The following is a 14,828-nucleotide window of genomic DNA, read 5'->3' as shown; positions in this document are numbered from 1 at the left end:
ACCCCCCCTCCATGTTCTTGGTTGCAGTTTAAATTTGGTGGCTTTTGCAGTGCCCGCCCCACTGTAGATTTGATCTAGGACACTCCCCCAGTCCCATCTCTTTACCGCATTCTACCTAATAAACCCTTTCTGCACTTGCTTTTAGTCCTTTTTAATTTAATTACATTTTTTCAAACTGTGTGTGGACTAATATTGCTACATACTCAAGTGTGCCAGCTTGCACTGCATGTGATTTGTTTTTACTACTGTTTTTGCTACTTTTCTGGAAAAAAAAAATTGTAAGCCTGTTTCCTACCTTTCCTGTAATTAGTGTTCCAGATACAGATTTGCTGTATTCAGGACTGTTTGTAAGCTTCTGAGCCCCCCAAGCCTTTCTGTGTTGGAGGGAAGCCTTCTAGCTTATCAGTGGGAGTGGTAAGCATTAGGTAACCTGTCTAACACATAAGGATTGGTTCTGGCCCAGAATTTGTAGTTATTGGCTGTTTGGGCGGTCTTACATCTCTCTCAACTTTCTGATTTGAAGGCCTGCATTTGCACTTGTTTCTGTCCTGTAACTCCTGGGCCCATCTCATTTGCTCACTCAAAAAAAAAAAAAATTATCTGCTTTTACTGTATTTGTGTTTCTTCCTACTTTATTTTGCTTTTGCATCATCTTAAAAGTACTCAGTTGTATTTATTACTGCTTGGTGTAACTCATTCTAAGTTTTTTAGTTTAAGAACTTGGGCTTCAGACCAGTTGTTTTACATTAGGAAGGTTTGTGGCCTGCACTGTGGTGGCAGGACAGGTAGCTTACATCCTTCTAAGTTGAGAACTGCTGATTGAGGGCTCAGTGTCTGTTATTCTAAAAGTGTATTAGTTCTGGTTTAAGCACTTGGGCTTCAGGCCAGTTATTTTACATTAAGAAGGTTCATGGTCTGCACTCTTGTGGGAGGAGAGGCTGGACTCTGCCCTTCTGAGCTGGGAATTTCTGGTTAAAGGCTTATAGTGTCTGTATATTTGAACTGTTTCTTACTGAAATTGGTACCCCTTGTTTGCTGTAGCATAGACTAGATACAGGCCTGCTGAATCTAGCTTTGTTTGTATGCTTATTGTTTGTTTGCTTGTTATTTCCCTGAAATGCTAATTCCACCTAAAATGCGGCTTTTCAGCGCTTCTGTGGATCCCTAGTGATATCTGCATTGCTTACTGTACTTATTTCCTTGTTTCACTTGAAAGAAAGTTACTGTTTGTCATTTTTGCATTTAAGTTACCTGTAACACATTGCATTTAAGTTACCTGGCACTTGCTCACTAAAACAATTATATAAGTCAGCACTAAAAAATTAAAAGCACTACACCCTCATAAACTCCCCTTGAGTACATTGTTCCCCATTGGCCCTTTTTTCAATTATAAAGGAATTCCCAATACTATTCTAGCATGTCCAAAGGTCAGTTGTCAATCTCCTCTCTGGTCCAGCTGGTGAATCTGGGAATCTTGAGGCAATGTTACAACTGCCTCATGTACACAGACAACCCTCTCCTCCCCCCAACAAATTCCAACACATGTGAGAGATGCAACCATATAGCCAAACTGGAGGCTAAGCTCTCTCAACTCAGTACTGGCGTAACCAGTCAGGAGGAGAAGGAAACCACACTCACTACAATTCCAGTCTCACATAGACCTACCACAACAGCAAACCAAACACATAAACACACAAAAACATACTCGGAGGCTCTAAATAAAAATCTGCCTAAGAAGCAGAGACCTCCAAAGCAGACACCCAAGCAACCGCTACCCCAAAACAAAACACATGCAACACATAGCTCACAAAGCCAGTGTGCCGAACAGTCACAGCCCTTAAGGCTAAACAACACACCTGATACACTTGTAATAGGTGACTCTGTCGTCAGGCACACTGATGTCCCGCTCACCAGGCTGAACAAGGAGAAGGTCACGGTGAGCTGCCTGTTGGGCGCTAGGATCCGCCACATAACACAAGCACTCAGGTCACTCCAAGGCAAGTACAAATATGACTCAGTCATTGTCCATGCTGATGTGAATGACCTGAGACATACCTCCCTGGACTACATGAAAAGAGACATAGAGGAGCTCTCTCAGCATGTAGCCCAGACCAGTATGACCCTGACCTTGAGTAGCATCTTACCCTCATCAAGAATGATGCCACAATATGAAGACAAGATGATCAATTTCAACAATTGGCTTAAGTATTGGTGTCATTCAAAGGGGATCCAATGCCTGTCAGCCTGGGATGACATGCTCGACAAGCCACGATGCTTCGTTAGGGACAGCTTGCACCTGTCACCCCTGGGCTTTTGGATATTGGCAAAGGCCCTTCCTACCCCCATAGTGCCTTTTTAGGCAAGGCTCAAAAGACAAACCCACTTCCATAGATATCACAAGGGATAAGAAACTAAGAGTAATGCTACTCAACATCAGAAGTCTAAACCTCAAGATGCACGCACTCGAAACTCTCCTTAGCATGGAGAACATTGATATCTGTGCAGTAACAGAAACCTGGTTCAAGGCTCCCGAGAGCACCCCAGCACTACCAGGTTATACCTCATACCATACTTTTCAGCCCCAAAACTTGGACCGAACCACAAAAGGAGAGGGAGTATCAATATTCGTCAAAGATACCCACACCTCCAGGTTGGTGGCACAGCACAAAGCATCAGAGACTATCCATGTGCAACTAACAGTGGGTAAAACTGCCTTCCAGTTTATAGCCTGCTACAGACCACCCTCCCAAACCCAGGAACCCCACTCGGCCTTCCTGAGAACACTGGAAAATATTAAGGTCTCTCCAAACACCATTATATTGGGCGACTTCAACTACCCAAACATAGACTGGGAGCATTACTCTAGCTCCAACACCCTAGCCCAAAGGTTCCTAGAATTTATAAACTCAAATGCTATGGAACAACTTGTTACCACTCCCACAAGAGGGGAAAACATACTGGACCTGATCATCACCAACATGGGGACACTATGCTCCAGACCAGAAGTGTATCCCTCACTGGTAAGATCAGACCATAAACTAATCTCACTGGATATTCACATCCCGACCCCACCCCCTGCCCAGAAAACCACAGTGAAAAACTTCTCTAAAGCAAATTTCACACTCCTCAAAACTGGGGTGGAATCCTTCAAAGCCCCCGGGCCTGTGGAAAATATGGCCCAGACCGCAGAATCCTTTATAAACGCATTCTATGAACACCTTCAGGAATGCATGGATCATGCAATCCCAAATAAAACTAAGACCCAATCCTCCAAAGGCAGACGTCCTGTCTGGTGGACCCCAGCCATAAACAAACTATACAATAGAAGGAGGAAGCTACTACATGATAGAGCAAAATCCCAAAAAGGGAAGGCATCTCTGATCAATATTAGCAAAAAAATATGGGCACTCATAAAATCGTCTAAGGCCAGCTTCGAGAGAAAATTTGCACAGGACACTAAGGATAATCACAGGGCGTTCTTTAGTTATGTTAGGAACCTGGGTGGGAATTCCCAGATATGCTCAGAATTAGTCCAAAATGACAAAATACACCGAACCCACAGACATTGCCAACATCCTAGCTGACAGGTTCAGTCTAAACTTCTCCCCCCCCTCCCCACCAAAAGGACAAATATCTATCCCAGCAGAGTGCTGCCCCCCTGACATCTCAGATGCTCAGGTAAGAGCCGCCCTCTCCAAAGCAAAAAACACAGCCAGACGGTGTCCCAGGCTGCGTCCTACATGAACTCCAAGAAGAGCTAAACCCAAACATAAAACTACTGTTCAATCTCAGCCTTACTACAGGATATGTACCCAAAGAGTGGCATACAGCAACAGTGGTCCCTCCCCACAAAGGTGGTGCCTCAACGGATCCTGGAAACTATCGCCCCATAAGCCTGACTAGCTTGATCTGCAAAGCTATGGAAAGGATCATCATGGACCTCATAAATAAAGATATTGGGGACCTACAGACACTGGATCCTCCCCAGTTCGGCTTTCTTAAGGGCAGATCCTGCCTCTTAAACCTGGTCAATTTCTTTGAAACATTCACCAAGGCCATTGACGAGGGGAAGGTGGTTCACACAGCCTACCTGGACCTCGCAAAAGCCTTCGATACAATACTCCACTCGGGCATTATAGATAAGCTCACCAGCTTAAATATAAACCCCTATGTCACTAGATGGGTCAGTGCTGCAAAAATATCCCAAACAACAAACTAAAACAATAAGTGAGAAGGTCACTGAAAAACCAAACAGTAAAAACAAAATGAAAACTCCAGCAAAGCTAGAACTTCCACTGAGTGACCTCCCAAACCTCTTGTATCAGAGGCACATGGGATATTTTTGCAGTGACCGTAATGATAATGGACATCAGATGGGTATAACAGCCCTGTGTTTCTTATGCTTAGTCAAACACTGCTTGTGCTTTGCTGATGAGGTCATAACAAGACCAAAATATGCATATCCACAGCTAGTGGGGTTGGCTTTATTGGCCTGAAATTGTCCATTAAAATGGTGAAACAAGTCATGGGCATTCAGAATCGCCATTTAGCTGAAACACCTGATGTTCATAAGGGTCATTTGCATATATCCCATGTACCTCTGATACAAGAGGTTTGGGAGGTCACTCAGTGGAAGTTCTAGCTTTGCTGGAGTTTTCATTTTGTTTTTACTAATATATCAGGAATTGGAGCTGTGAAAGGATTAAGCTTTCTTTGCTCTGCCCAAAATGAAAATCTCTTCCATTTACTTTTGCAAATCTTCCTGGTAGAAGGTTTTTGAGATGAGAATAAAATCCGACACACTGGACAGGAAAGCCTGGACTGTCTAGCCATCACTGGAATTGGTGAAACCATGTGATTAACTTGATGCCTTGAATGTCTTGATGAATCATTGCTGATGTGTGCAATAGAGGCTCTGGTCTGAGGTCCAGCATCCAAGACAGACACAGAAGATGAGACCATAGGAATGGGAACCACACCTGCCGAGGCCAGAAGGGAGTGATGAGGATTACCTTGCTCTTCAACTGTTGTGCTTCCTGAAAAGAAATTGGGTATTAAGTGAAGGGGAGGATAAGCATACAGGAGACTGGGGGGGGGGGGGCAAATGTGGACTAGAGCATCTCTCAGTTACTCCCCCTGTGGTAGAATTAGGGCAAAAAAACTGCTGCACTTGTTGAGGGGATTGGCAAGGAGCACACAGCAAGGTTGAGCTCAGCGAAGAAAAATAATTTCTGTCTCTACAGGATTGAGAGATCACTCGTATGGCATCAAGATGGATCTGCAGAGCTTGTTGGCTAAGGCACTGGATTTCCCCGGAATGTGTATTGCTATAAAAAAGTGGTTGGAAGAGATCACCCACTGCTGGACTCTTGTTGCTTCTCAGCAAAGGGGTAAGATCTGGTTCCCCCTGTTTGTTGATGTACCAAACCACTGACATATTGTCTGTCTGAATAGCAATCATACCTGGAGGAAGAGAGTTCTGAAAGGTCTGCTATGCTAATAGGACTGTTCTCATCTCTATGACATTGATATGCAAATTTTTCTCTTCTGGAGAACAGTCCATCCCAGGAAATGCCCCTCTCCCCAACTGGAAGGCATTCGTGGTCAGCCTGGCCTCTGAGAAGGAAAGGTAAATGGGTGTCCCTGACAAAGCTCATTTGACTGGATACATCAAAGGAGGGAATCCTTGCAGGCTCATGAAACCTTTATAGGATACTTTAACGGATATCAAAGCATCAACCATTGTACTGACAGGGTCCATTGGAGAATCCTCATGTGAAAGTGAGCCATGGGTAGTAGGGTGATCACTGCAGCCATCGAACCTAAGGCTTGAAGAACCAGTCTTGCATAAACATAGGGGTAGTCTAGAATCAGTCAGACATACAAACTTAGGGAATGAATTCTGCTCTGAAGTAAGAATATGAACTGTCTTATTGTGTCCAAGTGAGCTGCTATAAACTCCAAGACTTGAACTGGTTGAAGTTGGGACTTTGAAGGATTTACTGTGATACCTAGAAATGGATATAACTGGAATAAGTAATCCCTGGCCTTCTCCAAGAGATGCTTGGTTGGTGCAGAGCGAAGCCAGTCATCTAAATAAGGAAACACTTTGAATATATGCAGTCTAAATTGAGCTGCTACCACTGCCATGCATTTTGTGAACACCCTAAGGGCTGTGGTAAAAGTGCAGATATCTTTGAGAGCACCTGTGACTTTTGATGTGATAGTACACATCTTGAAGATCTATAGAGCATATCCAGTCATCCTTCTGCAGAAGATGCAGAATGGATTAAACCGTGACCATTCAGAACTTGGAGTTCTTCACAAATTGATTTAGATGACTGAGATCTAGACTAGGCCTCAAGTCCCCTGATTTCTCTGGCACTGAAAAGATCCTTAAGCAACTTCCAGATCCTGCTTGGTCTGGTAGGGCCTTTTGGATGACTCTTTTTTCTAGCAGCTTTTGGATCTCTAATGCTGCTAATTCCCTCTGACTGGGTGGAACATCAGGGAGATGTCTGTTTTGTGAGAGGCCTTGTGACAAGGGAATGATGTATCCTCTGGATATTATCCTCTGCACCCAAGAATCTCTTGTGATCACTGTCCAGGCATCTGGGTGCAAGGAAAAACACCCCCGTACTGCCTCTAGAGAAGAACAGATGGGCCACCTTTCAGGAGCACTGAAAGCGCCTGTCCAAGAAAGAATATTAAGACCCTTGGTTCTGTGTACCCCCTCTACTACAAGGATGGTATCTTCCATTATTATATCCCCCTCTGCATCTGGGGGAAAAATGCCCACATGAGTCCTGAAAAGGTCCTTAAGATTTTCTGAACCACGTTTTCTTACCACCATGCTGATTGCTAGAGAAAGGTCTTTGCGAGGTAGAGAAATGGATTCCAATAGCAGACATGGTCTTTCCATCTTTCTCACTGTGGGAAAGTGTGTTCTTAACTGTGGGTCCAAACAGGGGAGATCCATCAAAAGGAGCATTGATGAAAGAGGATTTAAAGGGTTCTGCAAAATCACACAATCTGATCCAGGCATGCCTCCTTATGGCTATGCCTGAACAAGCAGCCTATGAGGAACCTTCAGCAGCATCATATATTAACATCATGGATGCATTTGGATATAAATTATAGGGTGGCCAGTTGAAAGGAATACATTTTTTTCTTCCTCTGATAGCATGGACCTGTACCTCTCAACTGTACAGATTTTCTCAGAATGTCCAGATTTTTGCCTCATATTTTGGTCTGTTCTCCATAAAAGTTGTGCTTTTTTGACAAATCACTGGTATTATCTAAGGATTAAAACCACCAAATAATGGCATGCATTTGAGTTTCAGACTTCATATGCTTCAGAATATGCATGCCAATACAAATCCTGTTATTCTAGCAATTTTATAAGTTTATAAGAGCAAGATTTAAAATGTGTCCCTATTTTTGGCCCTTTGTCCCCCCATTATGTCCATACCTCTCAAATGTACAGATTTTCTCAGAATATCCAGATTTTTGTCTCATATGTTTGGCCTATTTTTCATAAAATTGTGTTTTTTTCTGGCAAAGTAGTGGCAAATCATAAAGAGTGAAGTTAGAAAATAATGACAGACATTTGGGTTTTGGACTTCATACCCTTCAGAAAATTCATGCTAATGCAAAACATGTTATTCTATCAACTTACTAAGTTTGTAAGAGCAATATTTAAAACTTGTCTGTATTTTTGGGCCTTTGTCCCACTTTTATTTATGTCTTTGTTCAGATTTATTTGCTCTAAGAGTTTGAGAGGTATGATTATGTCAGGTTTTGTCCAGATTTTTTGTGCTAGCATGTTGAGAGGCATGCATGGACCCTGGGTAGACATAGAGAATTCCTTGATCAAGTCCCTCTGTAATCTAGTAAAATGTGCAAGATAACTGAGTGATCATAAGGCAAAGGTCACCAAAGAGTAAACACTCGTTCCAAACCTGTCCAACGCCATAGACTCCCAGTTAGGGGAATGGACAGAGGAACTCTGTTCAGCTAGTTCCTTTTTGCTGGCTGCAGCCACAACTATAGCATCTACAGGAATACCCTTACTCCAGTACTGACTGTCTTCGGGGGCTCCTAAAATCTTGCCTGGACAGCGGGGGATAGGCTCCATGGAATGGGAGACAAGGTCTATAAGGTCATCCACGGGGGGGGGGGGTAACCCAAGATATAGAAGGCTTCCAGGAACACTGACTCCTCTTGGGATGGGCTCTGTCTTTAATATGACACACATACACATTTAGACATTGGAACTCATGATTTGCTGTTGCCTTTCAGGACACCTAGAACAGGTTGGTGAAATACAGAGGGGTGTGTGCGTATGTGTGTGTGTGTGTGTGTGTGTGTGTGTGTGTGTGTGTGTGTGTGTGTGTGTGTGTGTGTGTGTGTGTGTGTGTGTATGTGTGTGTGTGTGTGTGTGTGTGTGTGAGATGCCCCATTTGAGGATGGGAGATGGCAGCCTTGTTAACGTATTCATGCTCAAACCCTGTACCTTGAATACAGGACCCTAAAGTCTAAATCCTCTGCATCAACTGCCAAACTGTTATCAGCACATGCATTTCAAGGGCTGGTGAGTTTAAGTGCATTTTCAAAGAATATTAAGCTTATGTGCATTTTCAAACAATGTTGAGTTCCACTACATTTTCAAGGACTGTTGAGTTTCTGTGCATTTTCAAAGAATTTTCAGTTTCTATGCATTTTCAAGGAATGTTGAGTTTCAATGGAAGATAAGTTTACTGTTGTTCATGGTAAGTCTATTTTCAATGTGTATCTGTTTTGTTTCGCAAATGGCTATCATCAGTGTTTGTGCTGCAGTTTTTAAAAGCAGTGTTAGTAGCACAACAGGTAGCATGTTTGCCTTTAATACAGAAGGTTGTGGGTTCTACTCCAATATTTGTTTAATTTCTCCAAGTCTTTTGGATTTGTAATATCATGACAAGAATGGAACCCATTCCTAAGTCAAAGTACAATTAAAGTTCATGAAATTAGTATTGTTTCAATCTTTGATGTTAGCCAAAAGTGCTTTTTGCAGAGCCAGCAATGTGCCCAGTAATGACTCCTTCTGAAATTCGTATGGAGTTACATGTACAGTAAACTCTCAGTTAACCAGAACTCAAGCAAGCAGAACTCTCAAGCAACCAGAAAAAAAAACTGAAGAAATATAGTACAGTATGAACAATTCAGTTTTTCATGTGTTGTACTTTGTTTTCCCCCCACAGAAATATACCTTACATTTTTAGTTTTAGAGTTTTAAAAAGGAAGATACAATTAAATTCCCTGTCTCCCCAACCTGAGAACAAGTCAAACCGAACAAGTCAAATCGCTAAAATGTCAATACTTGCTCCATACTCACTCAGTGAGTTTGCATTAGACTGCACACTCTCTCCCTGATCTCTCACACACACACACACACACACACACACACACACACACACACACACACACACACACACACACACACACACACACACACACACAAAGAGTCTCTTCAGCTTTCATACATGCATTCATTCACTCTTTCTCTCTCCAATCTCTGGCACGCACTCTCTTCAGCTTTCATACATCTTTCTGATCTCTCACACACTTTCGCTTCGCTTTCATACATGCATTAACTCACTCTTTCTCTCTTCAATCTCTCACATACACTCTCTTCAGCTTTCATACATATCTCTGATCTCTCACACACAGTTGCTTCTGCTTTCATACATGCATTTACTTACTCTCTCTCTCTCTATTTAATTCATTCAATTCCAATCCACCCAGCATGCCACTGAAAACCACTCTGCATGACACGCTTTCTAGTGGAAATATAAGTTTAAAATATTATTCCAGCAAGGCTTTTAATTACTGTATTTCAATATTAAAATCAAATTAATAGTGTTTGTAGTATGGTATGGTATGGTATAGGGTACAGTATTTGTCAGGTCTGTTTTTAGTAGTAACTCTCAAGCAACCAGAAGCTAGACTTATCCAGCATCTACCAATCCCCATAGGTGCTGGTTAACTGAGAGTTTGCTGTATTGGTAACATATCCAAGTATGAGTGTAAATTATTTTTATTAAGACCTGTTGCCCCTACTAGTACTGAAACTGTCTGGGTATCCTTCTTCCACATTGCCCTCATTTCTGCCTGCAAATCTTGATATTTTAGGACTATTTGTCTCTCTGTACATAACACACTGTAGTCACTGGGTGTAGCAATTTCAATAATCAATGCTACTTTTGTCTTCTTTTCATGGACTATGATATCTGGTTTTCTCGCATCTATTTTTTGAACTGTTGGTAGTGGGTGATCCCATGTGATATAAACTTCATCATTTTCTATGACGCTTTGTGGCTCATGTTTCCAATGTTTTTCAGGCACTTCAATACCATAATGTTTGCACAATCCCCAATGCAACTGTGTTGCCACATTATTATGCCTCTCAATATACAATCAGTATACAATCCTTCTGCTATTAGCATATCACAGCTAGCTCAGATGTGTGACTGTTTCCAGTTCTGTTTTACAAAACCTACATTTGTCCATTTCTCCCACATGTTTAATGGACTTTGTAAACCAATGTGGGTGTAGTCCACTATCTTGGGCAGCCAATATTAACCTTTCATCTTTTATTTTAAATTCACCTCTCCTTAACTATTCCCGTTTTCAATCCTGATCAACATAAGTTTGTTCCAAGAGTTTCCTATACTTGCAGCTATATTCATACATTTTCCACATTTCTTGTCTTCTCATCTGATCCTTCACCGCATATTCATTCTTTTGTTTTTTTGACACATTCAGTTGCTGCCTAATGTTTATCTACTTCTGGTTTGATTAACATTCCTGCTAGACACCAGTGTGCCTCTGCTAAACTAAGCATGGAAGTCATCTTAGACTTGTTCTCCTCATGTTTAAGAACTTTCACTACATTTGGATCTTGTGAAATCAACAGATATCTGTGCAGTCCCATGATTACAAATCTATACGTGTAATTAATTTCAAGGAGCCCCATACCTCCTTCAGAACTTGGGATATATCATCTTGGTATGCACTGATTTTTATAAATCATTTGATGAGCATGAAACATCCTTCTTGTTTTCCTGTCTAACCTGTCCAACATATTTTGGGGCCAGTCAAGCACTCCGAACCTGTAAGTTAAGACAGGAAATTGGTTTATAGCTTGGACTTTACTCTTAGATGTTAATGCTGTTTTTAGTATTAATTTAAGCCTTCTAAAATATTCCTTACTGTGTTTTTTTCACATTTGTTCATGTTTTATTGTTGATCCTTCATCACTTCCCAAATATTTATACACTCCCTCTTGCTCAAGTTCTTTGATATCACAATCCTGTCCCAAACTGATGTTTTTTGGGGCTGCAACTTTCCTGCTTTAAAGGTTGCTTTTGCACATTTATCAAGACCAAATGACATTCTTATATCACCTGAAAAAGTTTTAACCACTTACAGTTGTGCTTTTAATTCCTCATCTGATGAACTACACAATTTTAAATCATCTACAAAAAGAAGATGAGAGGTCTTTCACTTTGTTGTTTTCTAGGAGCCAAATTATAGCCATGGCCTAATGTGTTAAGTAGACAGCTTAATAGGTTAAGGGAATAGCAGAGGTGACAATATCCTCTTTTGAATTTTTATCCCTGGGATAATAATTAGTCCTTTACCATGGCTTAATTGCAAAGTGGTTTAACACTGTTTCATGGCTGCTGTAATGTAATTGACCAGTGTAGGATGTATCTTATATATTTTTAAGCACTTTTTTATCCATGAATGTGGGACACTGTCAAATGCTTTTTTTTGCAGTCAATCCATGGCAAACTTAGATTCTTCCCTTTTTACAGTTCTCTATTATGACTTTATTTAACAGCAAATGATCCTTTGTTCGATATGACTGTCTTTTATTACCCCTTTGTTCTATCAACATGATTGTTTTCTTCTAAATGACTATAAACTCTGTTAGCATCAATTCCAGTGCTTACTTTATATGTTGTTGGAAGGCAAGTTATTGGTCTATAATTCTGAGGATATCTTGCAGGTTCACTCTTAAGTAAGAGCATTGTTTTTCTTGTTGTTAACCAGGCTGGTGTTTTTTCAGGGTGTGCATATAAATAGGTCTTACTCATGGCTAAATCTTCAGTCAAAGATGTTAATACTTTTAGCCAGAAGTTATTTACTGCATCTGGGCCTGGGTTATCCAACTGGAGGTTTTTCTTAACTTTATTTCAGTCTCTCTGGTCGTTACTTCGCCCATTTCATATCCTGTAGATTTGAACTTCTTATTCTCTCTTTTACTTCCTCTCTCCATTTAACATCTTTGTTATGGGGGATGATTGTACTGTACTCTAGATACCTAGAAACTATGAACCTGTTGCCAGTTTGACAGCCACTCCTTCCTGCTTACCATTTTTTAAATGTAACAGATGCAGTTGATTCTCTAAGGGCAGCAGGCAGTGAATTTGTACATGAAACATTGAAATGTAAAGTTATTTTCCAGCAGCAACCTCTTCATTAGTTATAGATCTCTTTAATGTGCAGTTATTCTGATGACTTTTACTTCTGCACAGATTGTGCATATTAACTGATACTGATAGATTGCAATGACAGAGAAGTTTGAGTGGCTTTTAGTAGTGGAAATGTTCTGTAATGAGTAATTTTGTCATTATTGGTTCATACGTTTTGTTTCTTTGCTTACTACAAAACTTCAAACCTACAAATTTAAAACACACTCTAACAAGTGATTCTGTATTATACAAGGAATATAATTTAATACAATCTGGATGGTACATCAAACAGTACAAGCATGTATGCATGGTGCAAAAAATGTGTGCAAGATACCTATGGTTTGAAAACACTTCGAAGGTAAACCTAGTCCGCCACTGGCCAGATGCATTTTTTTTTTCTGGGTTTCAATGCTGTTTCAGTTAATGTGAGTTTTAAGGACAGAGAAGCTTACTGTTTATGTGAAGTCTGTTTTCATTGTGAAATTGTATTATTTACTTTTGCAAATGGCTTTTAGTGTCTGTGAGATAACATTTGAAATACAAGTTTTAAATGTCTCATCATTGTAGAAGAAAAAAAGAAAATAATGCACACTGATGGGTTTGAACATGGTTTATGGTAACTGGGGAGAAATAGCCAAGTAATAATGGTACACTAAAATGAGTGGGGGGAGTTGCCAGGGATGGGGGCCCTGATCCATTTCCCTACCTAGGGCCCTGTTTACTATAATCCTGCTGTGATTCTAAGTTGCCCATCTCATAAGCAATGGTATGGCATCCAGGTCCAAAGAAGTAAAAATACCACTCTACTTGGCCCTTATCAAACCCGCTATTGAATACAATGCCCCACTGGCATGTAGCTAACCAAGCACTTGCAAACAGTTGGAACTCCCTCAAAGGTCCTACCTCTGTACTCAGTCTCCTATAGGTTATTGAGAGACAATCTATGCCTAGCATATAAGGAATCCTCAGAGCCAACTCTGAAGGATCTCTAGGACATCCACAAGTCAAACAGCACTAGCAACACTAGACCTGACCTTTATCTGCGACATAAATAAACCCTGCTGGGGGAACTGATATGTGTCTCACATAATCCCCATGCTGTGGAATAAGCTGTCCATTTACATGAAGTAAAGTTCAGCCATAACCTTTGATCATCAGATGAGAAATCACAAATTCACCCTCAGTCTGGACCCCGTGTCATTGATAGACAGAGGTTGATAGTAAGTAAATTAATATAATATAAGAGTCCAAAGAACTCTGGGACAAAACTAGCTTGGGATGCACTGCTAGGCTTGTAAAGACACTAGTGGTCGTTAGCCTAGTATAAACCTATGAAGCTATGAGTCTGTAATCAGAAATGGAGAAAACAAACATGAAGTAAAACAAATCAATAGTATTAAATATGAAGCCATATAAAAATAAATGTTCCACAAGAGTATTCTTGTTAAAAAGGACAAACATTTATCTTTCATTGTTTATACTAACATGTCTCACAATCAACTACTATACACTTAATAAACTTATACTTAAAGAAATAATGTAATCCTTAGTATAATAAAACATACTTTAATATAAAAAGAGAACTTTTTTATTGAAATAAGCAGAAACATATGAAAAGGCAAACACATAAAATGCAACATACAATATAATATCAACAAACTCAAAAGCAGTTATTTTTCTAAACACAAAAATTCCTGACAGAGTGGCTTTTATAGAAAGAGAAAAGACTTTTCAGGGTGGGGAAGCCCTCTGCCTCTAGTATCAACCTAACTACACCAGTTGGGGTTTCTTTATTTCCTTATAATGCCTATCTTTTAGGATATGTATATGCATGTATGTGTGAGCATGTGTGCGTGTGTGTGTGTGTGTGTGTGTGTGTGTGTGTGTGTGTGTGTGTTGTTTATCTATATATATATATATATATATATACATATATATATATATACATACACATATATATATATATATATATATATATATATATATATATATATACATATATCTATATATATATATATATATATATATATATATATATATATATATATATATATACTCACTTGATATAGCTGTGTTAACAGAAACCTGGTTAAAGCCACACATTAAAGACAGTGAAATTCTAACAATAGGCTAAAACATCATAAGAGCTGACAGAATCTAGAAACATGGAAGTGGTGTTACAGTTATGTTTAAAAATACCCTCAAAGTAGCTCAACTTACCTGTTCCCCTCCTGATCTACCCAACTCTGAAATATTAATTACCTGCCTTGAAATCAAAACAAACAAAGCAATAATAATAATTGCCAC

The sequence above is a fragment of the Protopterus annectens genome, chromosome 2.part1 (genome assembly GCF_019279795.1).
Source record: "Protopterus annectens isolate FY-2018-M chromosome 2.part1, PAN1.0, whole genome shotgun sequence".
Classification (NCBI taxonomy): Eukaryota; Metazoa; Chordata; order Ceratodontiformes; family Protopteridae; genus Protopterus; species Protopterus annectens.
Note: the sequence above shows the minus strand (reverse complement) of the source record.